Here is a 23,808-nt window from a genome sequence, read left to right as displayed (position 1 = left end):
TCATGAGATTGAATAGCTGAGATTGGACATTTTTGTTCTCTGCAGTTCTCTCTTCCCTGGAGGGAGCAATGATAGATTCAAAACTAAGTAGGAATGTGAAACACACACTTTAAAAAAATAATGATAACCTTTCTGCCTTTGCATGATAGGGATGATACAATATGAATACAACTTACATAAGTCTCTTATTTAAATAACAATCTATTGCTCAACTCCATAGAATATATTCTCCGTGAGGGCCAGGGTCTTTTTCTCTTTTTGTTCTATTTTGTTTTCCATTTGTGAATCCCAATAAAAAAGAGCCAACAAATGTTTGTTAAATGATAAAATGAATGATACATTCTGGTAATCGGTATGCATTTCAAGCTGTCATGGAGCTGACAGTTTCTACAACAGCCCTTGGAAGGGAATCATTAAGGTATTTGCGGTCAATGATAACATATCCTTTCCTCGAAATGATCCTACAACTCTGAAAGAATTGTTTTCCTGCATTTATTAGTTATTTTCAAAATAAATGCCATTAGTTTCAGAAGACTGCAATACAAATTATGTAATAGAAGTGATTCTTAATGCTCTTTCTAACATTATAACAGTTGATTGTTTGTTCATGCTTCCTCCTGGTAACTTAAACCTGGCTTAATAATCTTGTATTCCCTTCTCACTTGGTTGTAAGCCTCTTCACCTCCCACTCACTATGGAACCAAAGAAAGACTCAACGCCTTCCTACTCTTTAATGATACCTCCAGGTCATTATATTTTGATTGCATTTTGATGACAAAACAATTGTTGAATCAGAGCCATCTGCCAGCTCTGCAGCTCTAAAAATTAAGCACCATACAGTGTCTGAAAAATAGAGTGGTTTAAGATTACAGTAATACAGAAGCCGAGACTCCGAAGCCTTTTATAACAGTGTAGAAGGCACCTTCTTCCTCACAGATCCAATCTTGTAGGTCTTACTCTCTCCCCGGCAGGGAATAAGGAACCACAGTAATGGTTGGTTGCCTTTTGTGAAAAGAATACTTGGGCTCAAGAAAGGGTGAGTTTAATGCATTTTTCTTGAATAAGATTCCCCATTAAATTATCCATGATGAGGTAATTATTATCAGGACTGTTGTAACCAATTGAAAGGATGCTACTCAATGTTTTGGTTTTTTCCTGCTTGTCATCTTTTACCAACTTCTTATTCCATTTACCAGTCTGAACTTCGGAAATACATGCCTTTCTATTTTTTTGACAGAAAGATATGTTCATGTGTGTGTCCACATGATGAAATCTTTATTAAAATATTATAAATATAGTCTTAGGAAGCAGAAGCTATATAAAGTCCTAGAAAATGTTAAAAGCACTAATATTTGTCAACAATTTTACATTAACTTAATTTTCTGCAAATATCATTGACTTTATTCTATCTAGGAAGTTTTCAAATTTTCTACAGTGATCATTTGTTATTTTTATGATTACATACAAAATATGTTAACAGGAGATTGTATAATATACTCTTATCCATTGTAATTTTTTAACTATTCTCCTTGAGAAGGTGTTACACCATATACTAGTGAACAAACACAGACTATCATCGTGACAGTACTTTGTAGTGACAAGAGCTAGTCTGGGTTGTAGCTGTCCTAAGACAATGGACTGAAAAACCACAATATTCCAAGGTTATAAAACACTTATCTACAAAAACTCTAAAAAAGCCTACAAACTAGGGTGGTGCCTGTGGCTCAAAGGAGTAGGGCACGGGCCCCATATGCCAGAGGTGGTAGGTTCAAACCCAGCTCCGGCCAAAAAAAAAAAAAAAAAAAAAGCCTACAAACTACATATAGAAAATATACCTATACAAATTCATAAATAAACCATGTTAAAACCTGTTACACATAACACACTGTAATGCTCTGAGCCTCTTGTATCCTTCCATAATTGAAAATTATAACAAATCAATACTTTCACCTTTGGGACCCATACCATCTTTCATACCAACTACCTCATTACTTTCTTAGAGAGAATAGGAAATTAATCTGAGTATGCAAAAAGAATGTTACTGATGTAGAATCTTTCATTTACAGTCAATACCTTCAATAACAGAGAATTTCATCACTGTAGGCTTCACATGGCCTCCATATTTCTCGGACTTCATGCTGAATCATGAAATGCCATATTGTGTCTGAAGCCATTTCATCTTCAGTAGTCTATTTTTAAATCAAAGCAATAAATACTGAGGAATATTTTGGCTCCCAAATCCATCAGCCATTCTGATTATGCCTGGGTGATCATTGAGACATGATTTCAATCACTAGAGGACTATCCAAATTACTATTATAATAAATCATATTGAATCTTTTGGGGAGGAGAGGGAAAGGGGTCGGAAATCCCTCTGAGGCTTTTGGGATGTTGATATAAATTCCTATCATATAGAATCTTCATCTACAAAATAGGGGATAGTGCCAATGCACCTTATAAATATTTTCACAGTCTGACACTGAAAATCCACTGGAGGGCACAGCACCAGAAAATAGGATGTGAATCACCTGCATCTACTCATTTGGCCTATCAAGTAATATTTACTTTTAAGTCAACTATGTATCAACACTGTGCCAGGCTCTAAGGGTATGCTGATGAGACAGACATACTCAGTTCTGGCCTTCCAAGAACATATTGCCCAGGGAAATATCTTCATTGTAAGTGGTAAATACTCATCAGCAGGTGACCAAGATGATACAAGTTGCATTCTGAACAGGCTTCACACTCTTTGCCACTTCACTTTTAATATTTTTGCTTTCTGTCGAGGGACATGATACAATGGTCAATTTCTCCCAGTTGATGAGGTTTGAGAAAAACTCACCTAGTGAACAATTTCTTGTGGCCTCACTCTTTTGCCACCCTCTCCTCCATGCACTTGAGCTAAGGAGACCTTGATTAAAGTCACTGGCTCTAATCCCATTATTTTAAAATACGGCTGCTCCCGCTTGGAGAGATTTCTACTGGACCAATACGGTGGCAAAGCAGCGCTGAAGCAGAAGCAGGTAAATTTCAAAATGACAGCTCTAAAAATATCCTCTCTCCTTTTGTTCTCCTTCCTTCTCTTTGCTCTGAACACCGATGCCCTGACGCATTTCCTCTACCCGCCCCTGATTACTGCTACAAAAGGTTTTCCAAGAGCAGAAAGTATTTATGGTTTCATCTGCTCCTGAGTCCTTGTGAAAAAGGATTGCTCCTGATTCTTACTAATTTCACACTCATGTCGTTAACACCAAATTGTGTGATTTCTTTTATATTCTCCTCAGGTTCACATTTCTTCTGTTTTCTTTTTCTGGATCAACATTGAAAGATTTTTATAGAAATGATATTCTTTCCCCATTGCCCTTCTGAGTTTCAGGTTTATGCCTCTGATATCACTTCCAACCCCTATTAATAGATGCATCACAAAGATATAAGAAAGTTCTTTGTGCTTTTCCTGTACCAGCCAATTATTCTAATTTGTTCTGTCTCTAAAGAACAGGATGAAAAATCAACACAAAGGCCGAATTATGCGATCTGTTCCAAGGGAAAGAGCTGACGGTGGTTAATTTACTAACGAAGCTCAGTGCGTTTTAAGGGTTGACAGATGCAATCATCAGGAATTTTATTCCCTCAAATTAGTGTTGTTCACCAGATGCACATCTTTCATATTGGGTAATATATTCTTTAAGTTCAAGAGAGAGCTGGACCAAAAGAGAAGCAAACTAATCAGCACAACATTTTAAAGTAATGTGATAATACAGCTATCATACTGCCCTGAGGAATTCAGCCTACTTTATGGACACAATTTAGCACAAACCTATAAGAAAGCTGACAAAGCCCCAAACCACTTTACAGTAGCCTGGAGAGGTAAAGGTCAAAAAATGATTATCGCCAGGCCCAAGAGACAATAGCATCTACTAAAAGAAAAAAAAAAAAAAAGCACAAAATAAAACTTGGGAAACTTGTGTTCTAATTCCAGTTACTTCGGTAATCATTAGTGTGATCTGAGTGAACTCAGCTTGCCCTACTTTTTCCAATTATAAAAACCTACATCATCTTCTCAATAGAATGAAATACCAGATCTGAAAAGCTGCAGATCTCTTTAAGAAAGAAACAAAACAAAAATCTTACTTTTAAACCAAAATTGCATAATTTAAACAGTTAATAGGAGTTTCATAAAAGTCTGCCTAGTACTAAAGTACACGAAGCCATTCCTTTTTTTTTTTTCTGTGAGACAGTCTCACTTTGTCACCCCCCAATAGAGTGCTGTGGTGTCATAACATGCAGCAACCTCAAACACTTAGGCGTAAGTGATTCTCTTGCTTCAGCCTCCCAAGTAGCTGGGACTACAGGCACATATCACAACACTCAGCTATTTTTAGAGATGAGGTCTCAGTGTGGCTGGTCTCGAACTTCTTCCACCCACTCGGCCTCCCAAGGTGCTAGGATTACAGGCCTGAGCCACCATGCCCAGCAAGCCATTACTTTTTTGAAAACTGGCATATTTACTATAAGGAGGTATATTACATGGAATCATGAATTAAATAAAGTCACTAACTGTTTTGAAATTTGTCATTAACTTCATATTTCAACTTTGTCCTTAACAAGGCTTGTGAAGAACTTGGCAAGATGTTCCAATACTTACTCTCCACTGTGCAAATGAGGAAAAGAATACCCAGACAGACCCATATAACCCTTCCACAGGTGGTGGCTTTAATACAGGGTTCCAAATTCTTTGACATTCTTCTCATCTAGAGGTAGATCCTGTGTCTTTTTGTCTTGAATGTGAGTGGACTTTTTTATGGTTTTAACTAATAAAGCAGAAGTCAGCAAACTGTGGCCAGTGTACCAAATCTAGACATTGCCTGATTTTGTGAATACTGGATATTCATCACCATACATATTGTCTAGGACTTTTTGAAGCATTATTAAGTAGTTGCAACAGAGACTGTATTGATCTCAAAGCCCAAAATACATACTATCTGACTCTTTATAGAAAAAAGTTCTCCAATGCTTACAATGGAGTATAACAGAAGGGGTACTACAGAATGTCTAAGACTAGGTCACAGAAGATCAAGCACCTTCTGTTTCATTCTCTTGGAATGCTTGCTCTCAGGACACTCCTTGTTGGGCTGTTATTTTAAAACCTACTCACCAAACTATGAGAATTTCAAGCCACATGGGCAATCATGTGCAGCACAGCCTGAGGTGGGCCCAGTCTTCAGTCATCTCATCACAAGTGCCAAACATGTGAATGATAAGTATCTAGATGATCTCACTCCAGATGTTTGAATCAATATGAGCCGAAGGTCCAGACAGTAACCATGGAGAAGAGACAAGACATCCTCCCTGTGCACTGTCTGAATTGCTGTTTGCTGTATACATCACTAAGTTTGGAGTTGTTACACAGCAATAGATAACTATAGCAACATTTCTGTACACAGGAGACATAGAGGACATGTTTAGACATAAATGTGGGCTGCTCAATTGAATTAATACAAAATAGGCTAGGTATAGTGGCCTCATGCCTGTAATCTTAGCATTCTGGGAGGCCTAGGCAGATGGATTGCTTGAGCTCAGGTCTAGACCAGTGTGAACAAGAGTGAGACCTAATCTAGGAAAAGAAAAGGAGAGAAAAGAAAAGGAATAGCACATAATATAAATGCATACACATGACACAGACATAGATATGAAATGTACATATATATACAAATTCTGTACCTACATAAAGTAGTCCCTCATAGTAGTAGTCCTCATAAAGTATCCATGGAATAATGGAAACTTTATAATAGCTAATATTTGTTTTCTTCTTTATATTTTTTACCATGTTCCAAGAACTGATAAGATCTCACCCTATGTGCATTTTCTCTTTTAACCCTCACAGAAACTTCTTAAGAGATGTAGTATGATTATATCTATTTTATAGATGAGAAAACTGACACAGAAGAGATGATTTGCACAACATTATTTATCAAGTAAGTTTTAGAGTCAGGATTTGAACCCAGGCAGTCAAGCATTACATCCCCTTACTCTGAATTACCAAATTGGATGCTAAGTAACAGAATAAAAGCTAAAACCTTTACTTTATGTCAAAAATTAGACAAAAATTCGGGAGGCATGTCTTAAAGAAGACAGAGCTAGAGTCACAAGTCCAAGGCTGTAGTTATAAGATGAATCCTACACTTATATAGATATCCATTTGTTTAAAATGTGTTTGTTTGTTTGTTTGTTTGTTTGTTTTTGCAGTTTTTGGCCAGGGCTGGGTTTGAATCCACCACCTCCAGCATATGGTGCCAGCACCTTACTCCTTTGAGCCATAGGCACTGCCCTAAAATGTGTATTTTGATTATAATGTCTGCATTAAAATAGTCTAACAGAAAGTATAATATTACCAAATATCACCCAAACTCAAAATCTAATCCTTAAATCCTCATGCAATCAGAAGTCTTTCCCACTATTAATTTTTTAATTCCTTTTTTGCCTACTCTTATCCAAAGTATAAAGCCCAACTCAACATTTTAGAAATAATATAATAAAATCATCTCATCTCCATATTATAATGTTAATTGAAATGAAGGCTCTAAGTAATTCTCCAAATAATTTAAGCAAAAATATTATGCTTTTGGCTAGGTGTGGTGGCTTACAACCTGTAATCCTAGCACTCTGAGAGACCAAGGCAGATGGATTGCTTGAGCTCAGGAGTTCAAGCCAGACTGAGCAAGAGTGGGACCCCATCAATACTAAAATTATAAAAACTAGCCAGGCATAGTGTCACACTCCTATAGGCCCAGCTACTTGAGAGGCTGAGGCAAAAGGATTGCTTAAACCCAGGAACTTGAGATTGCTTTGAGCTGTGATGCCATGGCACTCTAGCCTGAGTGACAGAGTGAAACTCTGTCTAAAAAAAAAAAAATTATATTTTTATCATCAGTGTAAAGATAGAAATTACTTAGGTAGTAAAGTAAATTTTGAAAAAGTTTTCTGGTCAAGTAGGTTGATTTAAATATGAACACTGATCTGAGTTTTATTTCTGTGTTAAAACCAAATGAAAGGCCACATATGGCTTCTAAATGGATAATTCAGTGCACTGAGCCAAATCCATTCTACACAATGAAGCATTATTAGTAGTGGCAGAAGATAGAGTGTGACTGGGCAAAATAGGACCTATAAAAAGATAGATATCAAGGATAAATTATATGGAACAAAATATTACTCCACTATGAGTCCAAGAAACAGGTAGGTCATCCAGGAGAGAATAAGGAACGGATTATCAAATATGTGAAGACAGAGCTAGGGAGGAATGAGGGTTACATGGTCAGAATTGTCAGATTCTGAGAACCACAGTCAGGGAGCAGCATGAGTTGGACAGACCTAGAAAGAGATACCTCTGCCTTCTGAGCCATGTCTCCCCAATTTGACAACCTGGAAGGGTTAACATTTAAGAGATCATTGGCCTAAGGAGGATATGAGCTTGATAATCTCATCCAATGACAGTGAATCATTCCCTGTAGTGTGATCAGAAACCAAATGACATCCCAGTGCAGGTGTCAGTAAACTTTTTCCATGAAAAGTCATAAGGTAAATATTTTAGGTTTTGTAGGCCATACTTCTCTGTTGGAGCTACTCAACTCTTCTGTTTTAGCATAAAAAATAGAAAAATACAATTCATTAATGAGTGAGTGTGGCTATATTCAAATAAGACTTCTTTTACAAAACTCAGAAGTAAATAGAATTTAACCAGTGGGTCATAGCTTGCTGACCATAGTTATAAATTAATGTTCATGTGAGACTATGTATAAATGAGTCATGAGAATAAAGTTCTACTTCTCATTGTACCACCTTCTACCTTGGTGAACTTGGACTCATCCCTTTACCTGTATGGAATGCTTTATTAGTAGGGTTTATTCAGAGAAACAACACAAATAGGATGTGTATATACATAAAAAGAGAGCTCTATTTTAAAAAATTAGTTCATGCAACTGTGGAGATGTGGTAAATCCAAAATCTGCAGGGTGGCTGGCAAGCTGGAGATGCTGGGAAGAGTAGCCATTGAAGTACAAAGGCAGTCAGATGGCAGAATTGCTTCAAGCCAAGGGGAAGCCAGCTTTTGTTCTTTTAAGTCCTTCAACTGATTGGTCAGTCTCACAAACATTATAGTAGGCAAAAACTCTTCTACTCCAAGACAATTTAAATGTTAATCTCATCCCAAAAAAACACCTTCACAGAAAGACTCAGAGGCAATGTCTGACTACCTGGACATCCTGGCTAGCTAAGTTGACATGTAAACTTAATCATCTCAGCCTCAGGTTCTTCATCTTTCAGAAGGGAATTTGATTCATTTAAACTAGTTGATTCTTTTCAGAGATAGTATTCTACCCTTAACTTTACATATACAGGGAAATGAAAAGGAAGAGCCCATTTGCCCACTCACCTAAAAAGATAAAAATTTGTCTTCTTTATACAACTGACTAGAAAGAATGCTAAAAGTATAATATCACTTCTATCTGCCTCAGTTAACACAAGAGATAGGTCTGGAATTGACCTACACTCCACATGTTCCATGGAATGTCTATTTTCATCAATGGGAGACTTGACTTGCTGAGTTTGGAGGCATAACGATGTGTAGGGTAAAAGTTACCCAAGCAGTTCATGAGTCTGGGATCAGGAAAAAATAATGGAGCATCTAAAGATACCTGCTCTGAGCTACTCTAATTCTACCACATAAGGATGTAATTCAGTGTGTCAAACTGCTCATTCTTTTCATATTAGCACAAGTTAAGTACATTGGAAAAAGAAGAGTATAAGTCATAAAAGACAAATTCCTCTTTTGAAATAATCTCTCACTTGATTTGATTCAGTGTAGTCCATGATTTGGCCCCAGAAACCAGAAGCCAGAGCTTCTCATTCCCAGATCCCTCTCCAAATATCCATACTAAGTAGAAATTTGACATCAGTATTTTTTTTTCTTTTTTTTAGACAGAGCCTCAAGCTGTCACCCTGGGTAGAGCGCCGTGGCATCACAGCTCACAGCAACCTCCAACTCCTGGGCTCAAGCGAGTCTCCTGCCTCAGCCTCCCAAGTAGCTGGGACTACAGGTGCCTGCCACAACGCCCGGCTATTTTTTGGTGGCAGCCATCATTGTTGTTTGACGGCCCGGGCTGGATTCGAACCCGCCACCTTAGGTGTATGTGGCTGGCGCCTTAGCCACTTGAGCCACAGGCACCGAGCTGACATCAGTATTTTTTAAAAGCTCCCCAGGTTATAACGTGCAACCAGGGCTGAGAACCACAACCATATTCATTTCTGGACACATTATAGAGATAGAGAATTCAAATGGAAGTAAGGTTAAACAGTAAGCTTAAGTAAGCTCTAACGCTACTGGCTGGAGTTAGACAAGGGTTTATAGATTTAACCAGAGAAGATAAAGAACACAAGAGAGGAAATCAAAGCCTTTATATATGTGCTTAGTTAATTGCCACTCAGATAATTTAAACAATATGAAAGCACATGGACTCTATAATTCCTTAATTCTGTTTGTTAGAAGGAGTACTTGTTTCAGTGAATATACTGTGAGAGTAAGTCCTAAAGAAAAAGAAATCTTATTATCTATACTAGTTACTTTAATATACCTGTTTGCATTTTTATTTTTATGACATAAACTAGGTATTTTTCTTTACATTTTATGTAGGAGAAAAATAAAGCCAGAAGAGCTCAATAATTTTTTTCAAGGCCATTCATTTAGGGTGTAATAGGCAGAATTAGGGCCCCTGAAGACATCCTCACCCTGGTCCCTGGAACCTGTGAATATTTGACCTTACATGGCAAAAGGAACTTTGCAGAAATCATTAAAGTTACAAGCTGAAACAGAGATATTATCCTGGGTTAGACCATGGAACATACCTAATTACATGAGTCCTTAAAATGAGAGACCTATTCTTTTTTTTTTCTTTTGAGACAGAATCTCACTTTGTCACCCTCGGTAGAGTGCAGTAGTGTCACAGCTCACAGCAACCTCAAACTTTTGGGCTTAAGTGATTCTCTTGCCTCAGCTTCCCACGTAGCTGGGACTACAGGCACCTGCCACAATGCCCACCTATTTTTTTGTAGTAGTTGTCATTGATGTTTAGCAGGCCTGGGCCAAGTTTGAACCCACCATCCTCAGTGCATGTGGCCAGTGCCATAACCACTCTGCTACAGGTGCCAAGCCAAAGAGCTATTCTTATTTGTAGTAAGAGAGAGAGGTGTCACAATAGAAGCAGAGTTAGAGAGGTACAATATTGCTTGCTTTGAAAATGGAGACAGTGGGCCTTGAGCGAAGGACAGCAAATGGCCTCTGAAAGCCAGTAAAGCCCAGAAAACAGATTCACCCCCTCAAGCTTCTGAGCACCTTTATTTTAGCCTGCTGAGATTTGAATCAGGTTTCTGAAATAAAGAACCGTAGAATAATACATCTATGTACTTTAATTTACCCAATGTAGGGTCATTTGTAGGACAAAACTAGAAAACAGATATGTGGGTCACTTACAAAAGTTTTGTGACAGGCTGTGTTATGGTCCAAGAAACGCAGTCTACAGCCTTCTTTCTGGTTCACCCATGCAGGCTTCAACTAGCTTGCCTTATGGGTGTTGCTGAGAGGGCTTCATTTGTTTCCATCTGTGTAAATTTTATGTTTCTTGAGTGTTGTGTGTCTCAAAACTTTTGCAATGACTCACTTACAGAAGTGCTGCAAGATTCAGGCTGTGTATTATGATCTAAGCAAATGGGTCCAGTCTCATGATCCATAGCTGCTGTAGTTTTAGTGAGACCTCACCCCAGACTTGGGGCAAAAGTGGCCTAATACAAAGCAGTGGCAGCAGCAGTGAGCTTCTCCCCGCCTCTGGAGTAGCGAGGGAACTGATCTACTGCAGCAGCAGCACAGCCTAAGTGGGGAATCATCCTCCTGCCCCATATCCATAAACAGTGGCAGGCTTAATCTGCTGTGCTCATAGGCCCAAGATATCCCACTCTTCACCCAGCAGCAGTAAACAGTCCAGACTCAGTGTTTACTGAAACTCATACTCAGTGGCACTGAGAAGCCCACATACCATGTATTGGGAATGGCACTCTTCAAATAGAAAGAAAATGTGAACAGAAGACTAGAAATTATAGAGAAGAAAAATGAACAACAGAATGGGCAAAAATAGGAGTAGATGTAATAATCGTTCACCTCATGAGTTTCTCAAACCTTACTTGATGGTTAAAGCAAAATCTATGACACCAGTGGTGTGGTTCCCAATGTATGTAGAAAAATACTAAAGAAAACCCAATTATAGCCTAAGAAGAAAGGGAAAAGGGAGAAGGAGGGGAGGATAGGGGGGAGGCTGGGTAAAGAGAGGGTAATTGGTGGGACCACACCTAGGGTGCATCTTACAAGGGTACAAGTGAAATTTACTAGGTATAGAATATAAATGTATTAACACAATAGCTAAGAAAATGCCGTGAAGTCTATGTTAACAAGTTTGATGAAAATATTTCAAATTGCATATAAAACCAGCACATTGTAACTTATGATTGCATTAATGTACACAGCTATGATTTAATAAAACAACATTATAACCTATGATTGCATTAATGTACATAGCTATGATTTAATAAAAAAAAAGGAAAACCATATTTTCAAAGTGTGCAAAGTTAAAAGACCCAAGTAGAAATAAAGTTTTGAAACTTAGCTTGAAGTAATAAAACACTGATTCCAGTAGTCTATAATAAATTGCATATGAATACTGTAATACCTAGAGCAACCACTAAGAAAACAAATGCTTAAAGTATTATAAATAAATTAAAATGGAATTCTAAAAAATGTTCATGTACCCCACAGGAATGTGAGAAAAAGAGAAACAGGAATGAAAAATGGAAGGAACAGTAAAAAAACAAAGTAGACCTTATTTTTAACATAGCAATAATTACGTTGAATGTAAATAGTCTAAAATATCCATTAAAAGTCAGAGATTAACAGGGTACATTTAAAAAGTACTATTCATTGCACCTTGGTCTTTTGACTAAGATCAAATGTAAAAAATATCATTCAAATGTCTTTCAGTGGGCCAATGTTTAAACAAATTGAGATATAATTTTACCATAGGATACTATATGACAATAAAAAGAAACAATCTATTGATTCATACTATAATTGAGATGTACCTGAGAGAAATCATTCTGAATAGGGATTTAATCTCAAAAGCTAATCTCAAAAGATTTAACAATGCTTGATTTTATATATATATATACATTTTTTAAATAATGAAGTTATAGAAATTCAGATTAGATTAGAGGTTGCTGGGAATTACAGATGGTGATGGTGGCTACAAAGGAATAGGAGGTGGGGAGCTTTGGATGTAATAATATAGTTTGTTTCTTGATTGTGTTAACAGTCACATGAAATGGGGTATAATTAAATGCACACACACAAAATATTAAGTGCATGTACTATGGTATCAATGTTGTGTCTCCTTGAAAATTCGTATGTTGAAACCTAATCGCTAGTGTAAGGATATTTGGAGGTAGGGCCTTTGGGAAGTGATTAGATGAGAAAGACAGAATCCTCATCAATGAAATTAGCTTCATAAAGAAGACCTGTCTATGAAACAAATTACTATTGTTTATAAACTACCCTGTTGAATAGACAGAACTAGTGAAATTTGAATAAGCTCTAAGGATTGTACCAATGCCAATTTCCTGGTATTGATAATGTGCTATATTTATGCAAGATCTCAACTGTTGTAGAGGCTGTGTGACGAATACAGAGTTCCCCATGCAATCCTAGGAATCTATAATGCTACAAAATATTTTTTAAAAAAATTAAGTGGGTGCAGCCTAAAATAGTAGCCATAAGCACAGAAAGGATTAGTGAGGTCCACAAAAGAAAGATTGCTGTGAGTCCATTTTATGTTATAATAAGAAAATAAAAGAAACATAAACCTCAACTATGGTTGAATCTCATCATGGGAAGTCCAGCACAAAGGAGGGAGCAGTTCGAAAGCTTAAGCAGTGGTTTCTAAATTTGGCTTGGCTGCATGTTAGAATCACCCAAGGAGCTTTTTAAAAATCCTGATGCCAGGCTGCATCCCAGACGAATAAAATCAGAATCTCTGAAACTCTGATAGAGGCTCAAATATCAGTAATTTCAGTTCCTCAGATGATTCAAAATGTTCAGCCCAAAATGAGAAGCAATAAACTAAGCAGGAAATGTTCTGCAAAGATCTTTTGATAACAACTTTCACTCAGATTTACCTCTCCTGGAATGTGTAAAGAAGTCTAGATTTTGTCTACACTTCTTTAATTTTAGTTTTTTATTTGTCCAGCCTAGACCATGTTTCTCCTAAATTTCATATTAGCTAGTTATTCTATGTTGAAATGTAATGCTTTTCTATTATTATTTTTAAAATCCCTGCTATTGCTTTCAGATACTGATTTCTGCCAATAAGTTAGAGAAAAGGCATTCTCCGTTACCATTACAGCAAGTGCTGCTACAATAGCTTTAGTTATTCCAAATCTTTGCTCTGGCCATGATACTCCTTCTACCAAGTAGTGAACTAATAAGAACAACTCTGCCCTGTAGGAAGGCATGAAACTTTAGAGTGCATGAAAATTACCAGAAACGCCTAATGAAATACAGATTTTTTGGGCCCCATGAGACTTGCTGATTCCATAGGTCTGGGGTAGGACCTTACAATTTGAATATCTCACAGGTTATTGGGTAATCTGATAAAATTGGTCAGATGACCACACTTGGAGAACTAGTGTGAAAGGGCAAGAAATATTGACACCAGTGGAGGAAGTTCTTACCAGATTTGGATTATACTATCACCAAGAATTTTTGTGGAAGAGGAGTAAGTTTTGTTCTTGATTGAACTCTCTGCTCATCTATATTGGAACATACTTTTTAAATGTTTAATTGACATATTATAATGGTACATATTTATGGGATACAATTTAATATTTCCATACATGTGTATGTCATATAATGATCAAATAAAGGTAGTAAGCATATCACCTCATGCATTTAACTCCTCTGGCTATGTTGCAATATATAATACCTCACTGTTAACCCTAGTCTCCCTACTGGCAATAGAACACCAAAATTTATTCCTCCTATCTTCTGACATTGTACCCGTTGACCAGTTGACTAACCTCTCCCCATCTTCCCATCAGCCCTCCCCTTCCCACTCTCTGCTAACAATTGTTTTACTCCTTATTTCTATGGTATAAATTTTTTTTGAGGTCTTACATAAGTAAGATAATGTGTTATGTCTTTTCTATGTCTGGCTTATTTCACTTAGCAAGATGTCCTACAGATTTATTTATGTTGCAAATGATACAATTCCATTTTTCTTTCTTTCTTTTCTTCTTTTTTTTTTTTTTTTAGTTTGCAAAGTTTTGTTTGTTTTACAGCAGGTGTGGGTTGGGGAGGGGCTCAGCAAGCCTGACCCCGTGTTCCGCTCAGCTGCACAAGGAGGCCCACATAGGTACTGGTGGTCGAGGGGAACCAGGCAGACGAGATCAGCCAGAATGCACTGATTTCGAGGCTTTGTGTTCATTTTGCCCTGGGCCCCTTCTTGATAGGCTTTCCAATATCCTTCCCCCGGAGCTTATGGCCAATGGCTCTCTTGATTTTTCCCAGAACCTGGTTATTAGGAATAGCCCGTCCACTCCCATAGTCTGCAATCACTTGAGGCTTTTCATTGATTTTCTTGGCCAGGTCCTTCTGTGTGAGCCCCTTGCTCTGCCAGCCCTGCTGGATCACTTTGCCCACTTCCAGAGTCACCCTGTCATGGTGCAGCTCCTCTGTCTCCCAGTTCAGCTTAGCTGTGTTCTTGGTGATTGGATGCTGTTTGTTCTGGCCAGCAGCCCATTTCTTGGAAGTCTCCACATCTTCTCCCTGTCTCTGAGCTGCTAAGATGGCCTGCTTGGATTTGGCCTGGGCGGCCATGGGGCCCTTCTTACGCAGCACTGTCACGGTGTCCCAGTAGCTCTAGTCACAGCAGGCGGGCACAATTTCATTTTTCTGGCTGAATTGTATCCCATTGTATTCCAATTGTATACACACACACATACATATATATCATATAATCATTCATTCATCTATGGATGGACAATTAGTTGATTGCACATCTTAGCTATTAGAAATAAACATGGAAGTGCAGATATTGCTTTTGCATGCTTATTTCATTTTCTTCAAATACATTAATGGTAGTGACATTGCTCAATCAGATGGTAGTTCTCTTTTCAACTTTTTGAGGAAACTCCATGTGGTTTTTCCATAATGCCTGTAATAATTTATAATCTTACCAACAATGTGTAGGTGTTCCCTTTTCTCCACATGCTTGCAAACATTTGTTTTCTTTTGACCTTTTGATAATCTCTATTCTAACTAGAATGAAGCAGTATCTCATTGTGGTTTTGATTTGCATTTATCTGATGATTAGTGATGGTGAATATTTTTCATATAACTGCTGTTCATTTGCATGTCTTCTTTTGAGAAACGTCTATTAAGGTATTTTGCTCATCTTTAAAAAAATTCAGAATATTATGGAGGTACAAATGTTTAGGTTACATAGACTATTTTGAACTGCTTAACACAAAGTTTTAAGTGTTCCTATAACCTACACATTATACATCGTACCTACTAGGTATGATTTTACCCATACCTACCCACACCCACCCACCCCTGCTCCCACTGGACCAATTTTCATTGAGTTTTAGGTTTTAAATCAGGTTACTAGAATTTTTCTGTTGAGTTGCTTACTTATAGTCTCTGGATATTAACCTCTTTTCAGATGTACAGTTTATAAATATTTAAAATGTTTTCTGTAGATTTTCTTTTAACTCTGTTAATTGTTCCCTTTGTTTTGCATAAACTTTCTAATTTAACATAATTCCATTTGTCACTTTTTAAATTTTTGTTGCCTGAGCACTTGGGGCTTATTTAAAAAGTCCCTGCCAAGGCCAGTGTCATTGAAGCCTTTTTCCTATGTTTTCTTCTAGTAGTTTTATAGTTTGGGTTTTATGTTTAAGTCATTGATCCATTTTGAGTTGATTCTGCATGTCGCTATCCAATTTCCAAGTAATATTTATTAAACAGACTTTATTTTCCCCACTGTGTGTTTTTTGCATATTCTTCAAAAATCAGTTAAATGTGAATAGGTTGACTTATTTCTGGATTCTCTATTCTGTTCCATTGGTCTATGTGTCTGTTTGTATGCTGGTGCATGCTGTTTTGGTTACCATAGCTTTATGGTATATTTTGAAATCATGTAGTATGATACCTCCAGGTTTGTTCTTTTTGCTTAGGATTTCCTTGGCTATTTGGAGGTTTTTGTGATTCTCTGTGAATTTTAGGATTGCTTTTTTCTATTTCTGTGAAGAATAACATTGATACTTAGATGGGGATTACATTAAGTCTGTAGATTACATAGTATGGCTATTTTAATACTAATAATTCTTTTAATATATTAACAAAGGATATATTCCATTTCTTTGTGTCATCTTCAACTTCTTATATCAGTATTTTATAGTTTTCAGTATAGAGATCTTTTACTTCCATTGTTTTTTCCTAGTTATCTTTTTTGTAGCTATTATAAAGGAGCTTATTTTTTTATTTCTTTTTTAGATTGTTCATTATTATTATTATTTTTTAGAGACAGAGTCTCACTTTGTTGCCCTCAGCAGAGTGCCATGGAGTCACAGCTCACAGCAACCTCCAGCTCTTAGGCTTAGGTGATTCTCTTGCTTCAGCCTCCTAGGTAGCTGGGACTACAGGTACCTGCCACAATGCCCAGGTATTTTTTGGTTGTAGTTTGGCTAGGGCTGGGTTTGAACCTACCACCCTCTGTATATGGGGTCAGCGCTGTACTCACTGAGCCACAGGTGCCACCCACCAGAGATAGTTCATTATTAGCATATAGAAATAATATTGATGCTAATTTTGTATCTTTCAACTTTACTGAATTCAATTATTTATAACAATTTCTTTGTGGAGTCTTTAAGGTGTATGCATATAACATCATGTGATATTCAATCAGGAACAATTTGACCTCTTCATTCCAATTCAAATGCCTTGTATTTATTTCTCTAGCGTTATTGCTTTGGCTAGGATTTCTAGTGCTATGTTAAATAGAAGTGGTAAATGTGGAAATCCTTTTCTCATTCCTGATCTTAAAAGTGGAAAGATTTTTCTTTTCCAATATATTAGCTGTATGTATGTCATATATGGCCTTTGTTGTGTTGAGGTACACATTTAAGTTGTTGAGAGATTTTAACTATGAAACGATGTTAAACTTTTTCAAATTCTTTTCCTGTGTCTATTGAAATGTACATTTGGAGAGGTTATTTTCTCTGTTATTGGCATAAATCATATTTAGTGGTTGGTAGATGTTGACCATCCTTGCATCCTTTGATGGATCCCAGTAGATCATAGTGAATCATCTTTTTAATGCCACAGTTTGCTAATATCTTGTTGAAAAGCTTTTTATGTTTGTTCATCAGAGATATTGACCTATAGGGTTTTTGTGGTGTTGTCTGATTTTGGAACCAGGGTAATGCTGGCCTTCTAAAGTATGTGTGGAAGTATTCCCTTCTCTTCAATTTTTCTTAGTAATTTGAGGAGGATACATATTAGTTCTTCTTTAAATGGCTGGTAGAAGTCAGAAGTGAAGCTATCAGGTCCTGGACTTTTCTTTAATAGAAGACCTATTACTAATTTAAGTTAATCCCTCATTATTTGTCCTTTCAGATTTTCTGCTTTTTCATTATTTAGTCTTGGTAGATTGTATTTGTCCAGGAATGTATGCATTTTTTTCTATGTTATCAAATTTATTGACATTTAGTTTATAATAGTCTCATATGAGCTTTTGTACTTCTGTCATATCAGTTACTTATAAGGTATCCTTTTAAAACTCTTATTTTATTCATTTGAGTCTTCTCTTCTTTCCTAATTGGATTAGCTAAAGATTTAGTCATATTCATTTATCATTTTTAAAATACTCTTGATTTTTGGTCACTTAAGTTGTTATTTTATTCTCTATTTTGTTTATTTCTACATCAAGATTCATTGTTTCCTTCATGCTACCAATGTTGGCTTTAGTTTCTTATTTTTTCTAGTGCATACTAGGTATTTATTGCTATAAACATCCCTTTTAGAATTGCTTTAGTTATGTCCCATAGGTTTTGGTATCATATGTTTCCATTCTCATTTGTCTATAAAATTATTTTTAATTTCCCTTTCAATGTCTTCATCAATTAATTAGTTATTTAGAAGACTTAGAAGCATACTGCTTAATTTTGCATTTGTAAAGTTTCTGAAATTTTTTATTTTGTTAATTTCTAGTTTTATACCATTGTGGTCAGAAAAGATATTTGACATAATCTCTATCTCCTTAAATACTGTTAAAATTTGTTTGGTGCACCGCCATATGATCTATCCTGGAGAAGTTCCATTTGCAGTTGGCAAATATGTGAATTCTGCAAATGTCTGTTTGGTTCATTTGGATCCTGGTTCTGCCATTTTGTTAATTGTTTTCTGGTTGTTTTGTAGATTCTTTGTTTTTTTCTTCTTTGGTTTACCTCTGTGATTTGGTAGTTATCTGTGGTTTTAAGCTTTGTTGTCTTTCTCCTTCTCATTTATGTAGCTGTTGTAATTTCTTTCTTATGCTAATTATGGGGCTAACATAGTCTGTAGATTTACACTATCTTAAGCTAATAACAACTTTACTTTGATTGCATAAAAATACTATAGATATTTTCCTTACTTCAACAATTTATATTTTTGTTTATATCTTTGTCAATATGTGTTCCTTCATCACTAATGGTAGCTACTGTTGTTTTTGACTATTTTAAATTTAAACTTAATACTAGAGGATTGAAAGATATACATAGCATTATTACAAACCTAGAGTATTCTGAGCTTAATTACAAATTTACCTCAACTGGTGAGCTTATAGTTTCATACATTTTCATGACAATAATTATCATTTTGTTTCTGGTCATTGAAATCCCTTAAGAATTGCTTATAAGACTAGTTTAGTGGTGGTGGAATCCCTTAGTTGCTACTTATCTAGTAAGCTCTTTATTTTTCCTTTGTATTAAAAGGATCAATTTGTACACTATTGTATAAATTGCTGACACTTTTTCTTTTAGCCTTTTACTATTTTATACATTCTCTGCTGGCCTGCAAGTTTTCTGCTAAGAAATCTGCTTATAGTCTAATGGAGATTCCCTTATATATGATTACGTGCTTTCCTCTTACAGATTTTAGAATTTTCTCTTTGTCCTTAATGTTTGACAGTTTGACTATACTATGCCTCAAATAGAATCTTTTTTGGTTGAATCTAGTAGGACACCTTTGAATATCTAGATTTAAATGTCTATATCTCTTCCAAGACTTGAAAGTTTTCAGCTATTATTTTGTTAAATAGGTTCTCTATGTTTGCCTTTTTCTATCTCTTCTCCCTCTGATAAACCCTTTGATGGAAATACTTGTTCATTTAATGATGTCACATAAATACTGTGGATTTTCTTTTTTGAAATTCTTCTTCCCCCCACCACCACAACCGAGTTATTTCAAAAGAGCTATCTTCAAGTTCAGAAATTAATTTCTTCTGCTTGATTTAATTGGTTTATGAAGCTCTCCATTCATTGAATTCTTCAGTTCCAAGATTTTCATTTGTTTCTTGTTTATGATATATTATCTTTTTCTTAAATTTCTCGTTGAGGTGATTTTATAATTTTATAAATTTTATAATTTTATTGAATTCTTGTTTTTTTTTTTTGTATCTTGCTAAGTTTCCTTAAGATCATTATATTAAATTCCTTTTTAGATATTCTGTAAATATCTTTTGTGAGGTTTGTTACTAGAAATTTATTGTGTTTCTTTAGGAGTGTCACATTTCCTTTTTTTTTTTTTAAATGTTTCTAATATCCCTATGTTGATATCCACATATCTAGGGAAACAGTTGTTTTCTCCAAGTTTATGGAATAGCTTGCATAAAGACTTTTTTCCTGGATATCCATGGAATCTACTGTGTCAGTTAGGATGATATGTTGGCTCAGTAGTGTGGTCCTCATGCAGTTCATTTGGCTGCAATCTTCACTAGCAATACCTGTGATTGCCTCAGTAGATTAGCCTGAGAAAGTTTTTCACCTGAGACATGCAGTTTTTCTAGGATTAAAGATGCCTAGCTGGTTTTCAGCCTGGGCACATTCAAAAGTGGTGAGCTGGCTAGTTATGCAGTGGGTTTTTTTGGGTAGTATGGCTACATCAGGCTGGCTGTTGGGCCAGCCTTGCACACACAGTAGGTCAGATGGCTGTGCAGTGGTTTCTTCAGGAAGACAGAGAAGCTGCCAAACTCATTATTGGATCCACTGACTGTACAGTGGTCTCTTTGGTAGGTAGAGCTGCTGCCACTTTGGCTGTCAGTCCTGATGCAAGTATACACAGTAATGGAGGACTGGTGGATTATGTGATGGTCTCTCTGAGAGAGAGGGAGCCACTGGACTATTAATCTTGGAACGGGTATGCCTGGTTACAGTGAGACAGCAGGCTGTTATGAAGCCTTACTGCTGTGCAAGTCCCTCTGTTCCTTGGGGACAAGTGTGGCCAATAGGTTTAGATGCCAGGGTCTCGATTGATCTGTCAGGTCTAGGCTATATGCAGCCAGGGCCATGATGCTACAGACACTCATGTGAAAATAGTAGAATAACAGTGGGGCCTTAAGGATGGAGAGAGGCAGTAGATACTGGTGTCCAGTGCAGGATACACTCTAGCACTGAGAGTGGTTTCAAGACACTGCATTGCCATAGTAGCTTAGGTCACAGAGGTGGGGGTGTACAACCTGGGCTACTACTCCAGGGGCAATAAAGCAGTGTAAACTCCCAGAAACTCTTCAGACTAGATTAAAGGCCTGTGACGACTGGCTTTTGTAGCAAGGATTGATGACATTTGTGATACTGAGGAAAAGGAAGTGCTGGGAGTCTCCAGCTTACCCATAGAAGATATCTCTCTGACTCTAAACTGACCACAGCAGGGGAGATTGTGGCAGAGGCAAAGTGCCTTCCTCCCTTCTCTGTGTTGCTATCCTAAAATTCAGTGCTTAAAATATATGAATAAGTATGCATTGAACATAGTTATATATATATATATAGATCAATTATATACTAATACATAAAATCTCCTTTTGACATATGAGTTGCTCCTATTTCATGTGTGTGAAATAAGTTTATCTCCTTGAGGTGTTTGGCAAACTTTCCTTCTCCTAAAGAGCTTTAAGAGACACCCATTTCTGGTCCCACCTCCAGAGATTCTGATTTAATAGTCCTACAGAGAAGCCTGGGCATAGGGATTTTTTTCAATGTTCCCCAGATGATTCTAACATGCAGCGAACTTGTGAACTGCCTATGGGGTGCAAGTCAGCTAACGATCACATAATAATCCTAAGACACATGGGCTCTTACTTGAGCTCTAAGTATATTCCATTTTCTTCTTCCTGGAAGAACTGTGCTATGTAAAATGACTGACAGTTGTGTTGATTGTCTGAAATGGATTGAAATTTCCAATTAGCTTCAACAAGGGAAGGAAAAGGGGAGAATGCAATATTAATGTGTATCATTTACTTATTGCCCTCTACTGAGCCAGAAGTTATCGCAATTTGAGTTTTATTCTCTTCTTTATGCTAATGGTAATGCTTGTCCTGATGCAGCTCAAACTTTATAAGGCTATAAGTAGATAATATCACCAAAGTATTTATGCCCCTCCCTTACACACCCAAGCCCACTCCCCTCCCCAGTACACACACAGCACACACACACACACCCCAACACACTTGAGAGCAAAACAAACATATTGACCTTTAATTCTTCTCCTTTTCAGTTTCTCACTTATCAGGCAACCCCAGAGTTTAGTGCAAGGACAAATGCTTAGCTTTCGGTGAGAAATGTAGACAATGCCATCAAGAGACAAATAGCCCTTAGGGAGGAGGAAAAAAAGTCTTTTAAAAAGGTTGATGCTCAAAGGCAGTTTCAGTCATCTCTGCTTGGAGGTCAAATATCCAAACTGAAAAAAAAAGAAAAAAATACGAAAACCTGAAGTCTAGCATTCCTACCTAGTTGAAATAAGGCACCTTTACTAAAAAAAATGAAAAAAAATCTTAAGTATTAAATTCTCTTTCCTACTGCAAAGTATGTTTTCCCTTTCTCAGACTAAACCTCCATTTCTTATATTATTCACAATGTTTCATTCTTGAAACAGCCACATGACTGAAAATAGAAGCTAACCTCTTGCCCCAGTGTAAATTAAATCTTTTACTAAGACCAGCCTTCATAGTACAAAATGATTTTCTCTGTTTGAAAAAAGGTGCTATGTTTTGCCTTTTCGATGTAGTTAATACACCTATAACAAACATGATATGATGCCATTTGGTGATTTTCTTCATCCATGTAATTGTGAAAAATAAAATAAATGTATAATGTTCATGTTTGGTTTGCCCCTGGGGTGGATTGCCATAACAGGGGCATATTTGAGCCTTTCACCAAGTCATTAGGAAGCTTCCAGCAAGCAACCTCTGGTATCCCCCGAAGGAGGAGGGAAGGAAAGGATCTTTAATCATAATACTCTTGTGTTAAAAAAAAATCTTGGAAATACAACATCTGCTTCTGTGCTTTGTTGTTTTGCAGAACAGTGATTGCTTTAGCAGCTTCTATTGCCATATGTGTACAATAAGTAAATGAACATAAAATTGAACAAACACATAAAAGAAGGATAAACCCACCCAGCTTAACAAATCCACTCTCTCACCTGCTGGGCTCTGCAACATAAAAAAAGAAATCATTTGGATCATAAGGATTAGTAAAATAACAGTCTCTGTTAACAACATTGACAGGCAGTATAAGGATAAGTTTTCTGATGTGAGAGCTAACAGTCTTGCTGCTTAATTCTTAATACTGCCCTCTTCCATCACTTTTCCCCTAATCAAGGAATAAAAATTACCTGTACACTTGCCTTAGGAAAAACATCAAAAGTTAATAGTCCAAACAGACTTTTTTTCTACCCAGTTGGAAATGAAATACATGACTGGATTTTTCCTCCCATAGTCAATGTGGAAAACATTACTGTTGTGAATTTAAATACATGAAGATCAGAAAATTTAAAATTGGTTCTCCCAAACCATTACTAAATAACCAGTGTTGTGTATAATGCTAAAACCTTAGAATACTTTCTAATATTTAAAATTGTCCAAAAACATTAGCTAATTTCTCCTTATATTTCTCAAGCTTTTAAAAATTAGGTATTATTAAAATTTCTCAGTATTTGTTGGTGAATAAATATTTGTTAACTGTCACTGCCATATCTAGATCATACTATTGAAGAAAGAAATCTGATTTTGGATTTAGCAAAATAAGGACAGGAGTAGGTGATTTTTTAATACTAGTTTGTGGTAATAAATATAAAAAATAGGGCAGTGCTTATGGCTCAAGGAGTAGGGCATCGGCTCCAGATGCTGGAGGTGGTGGGTTCTAATCCAGCCCCAGCCAAAAACTGCAAAAAAAAAAAAATAATAATAAATAAATAAATATAAAAAATAAAAAAAGAAATTTTCTCTATTGTTGATCATACTAAATTATAATTAATAGCCTCAGTTTCTCTAATCTTTGTTTTTTTTACTCTAAAAAAGTGGCTTAAGCCAGTACTCATGCCTATAATCCTAGCACTCTGGGAGGCCAAGGCAGGTGGACTGCCTGAGCTCATAAGTTTGAGATTAGCGGCTCGGCGCCTATAGC

General features: G+C 36.5%; 1 pseudogene; it reads right to left on the bottom strand.

The window, feature by feature from the left end:
* Nucleotides 1–14,572: 14,572 nt before the first annotated feature.
* Nucleotides 14,573–23,808, bottom strand: part of LOC100948043 — a 103,795-nt pseudogene continuing 94,559 nt past the window's right edge.

The sequence above is a fragment of the Otolemur garnettii genome, unplaced genomic scaffold (genome assembly GCF_000181295.1).
Source record: "Otolemur garnettii isolate 467f Iridium unplaced genomic scaffold, OtoGar3 scaffold00006, whole genome shotgun sequence".
NCBI classification, from domain to species: domain Eukaryota; kingdom Metazoa; phylum Chordata; class Mammalia; order Primates; family Galagidae; genus Otolemur; species Otolemur garnettii.
The sequence above is the reverse complement of the archived record's forward strand: the minus strand, read 5'-3'. Positions and strand labels throughout refer to the sequence as shown.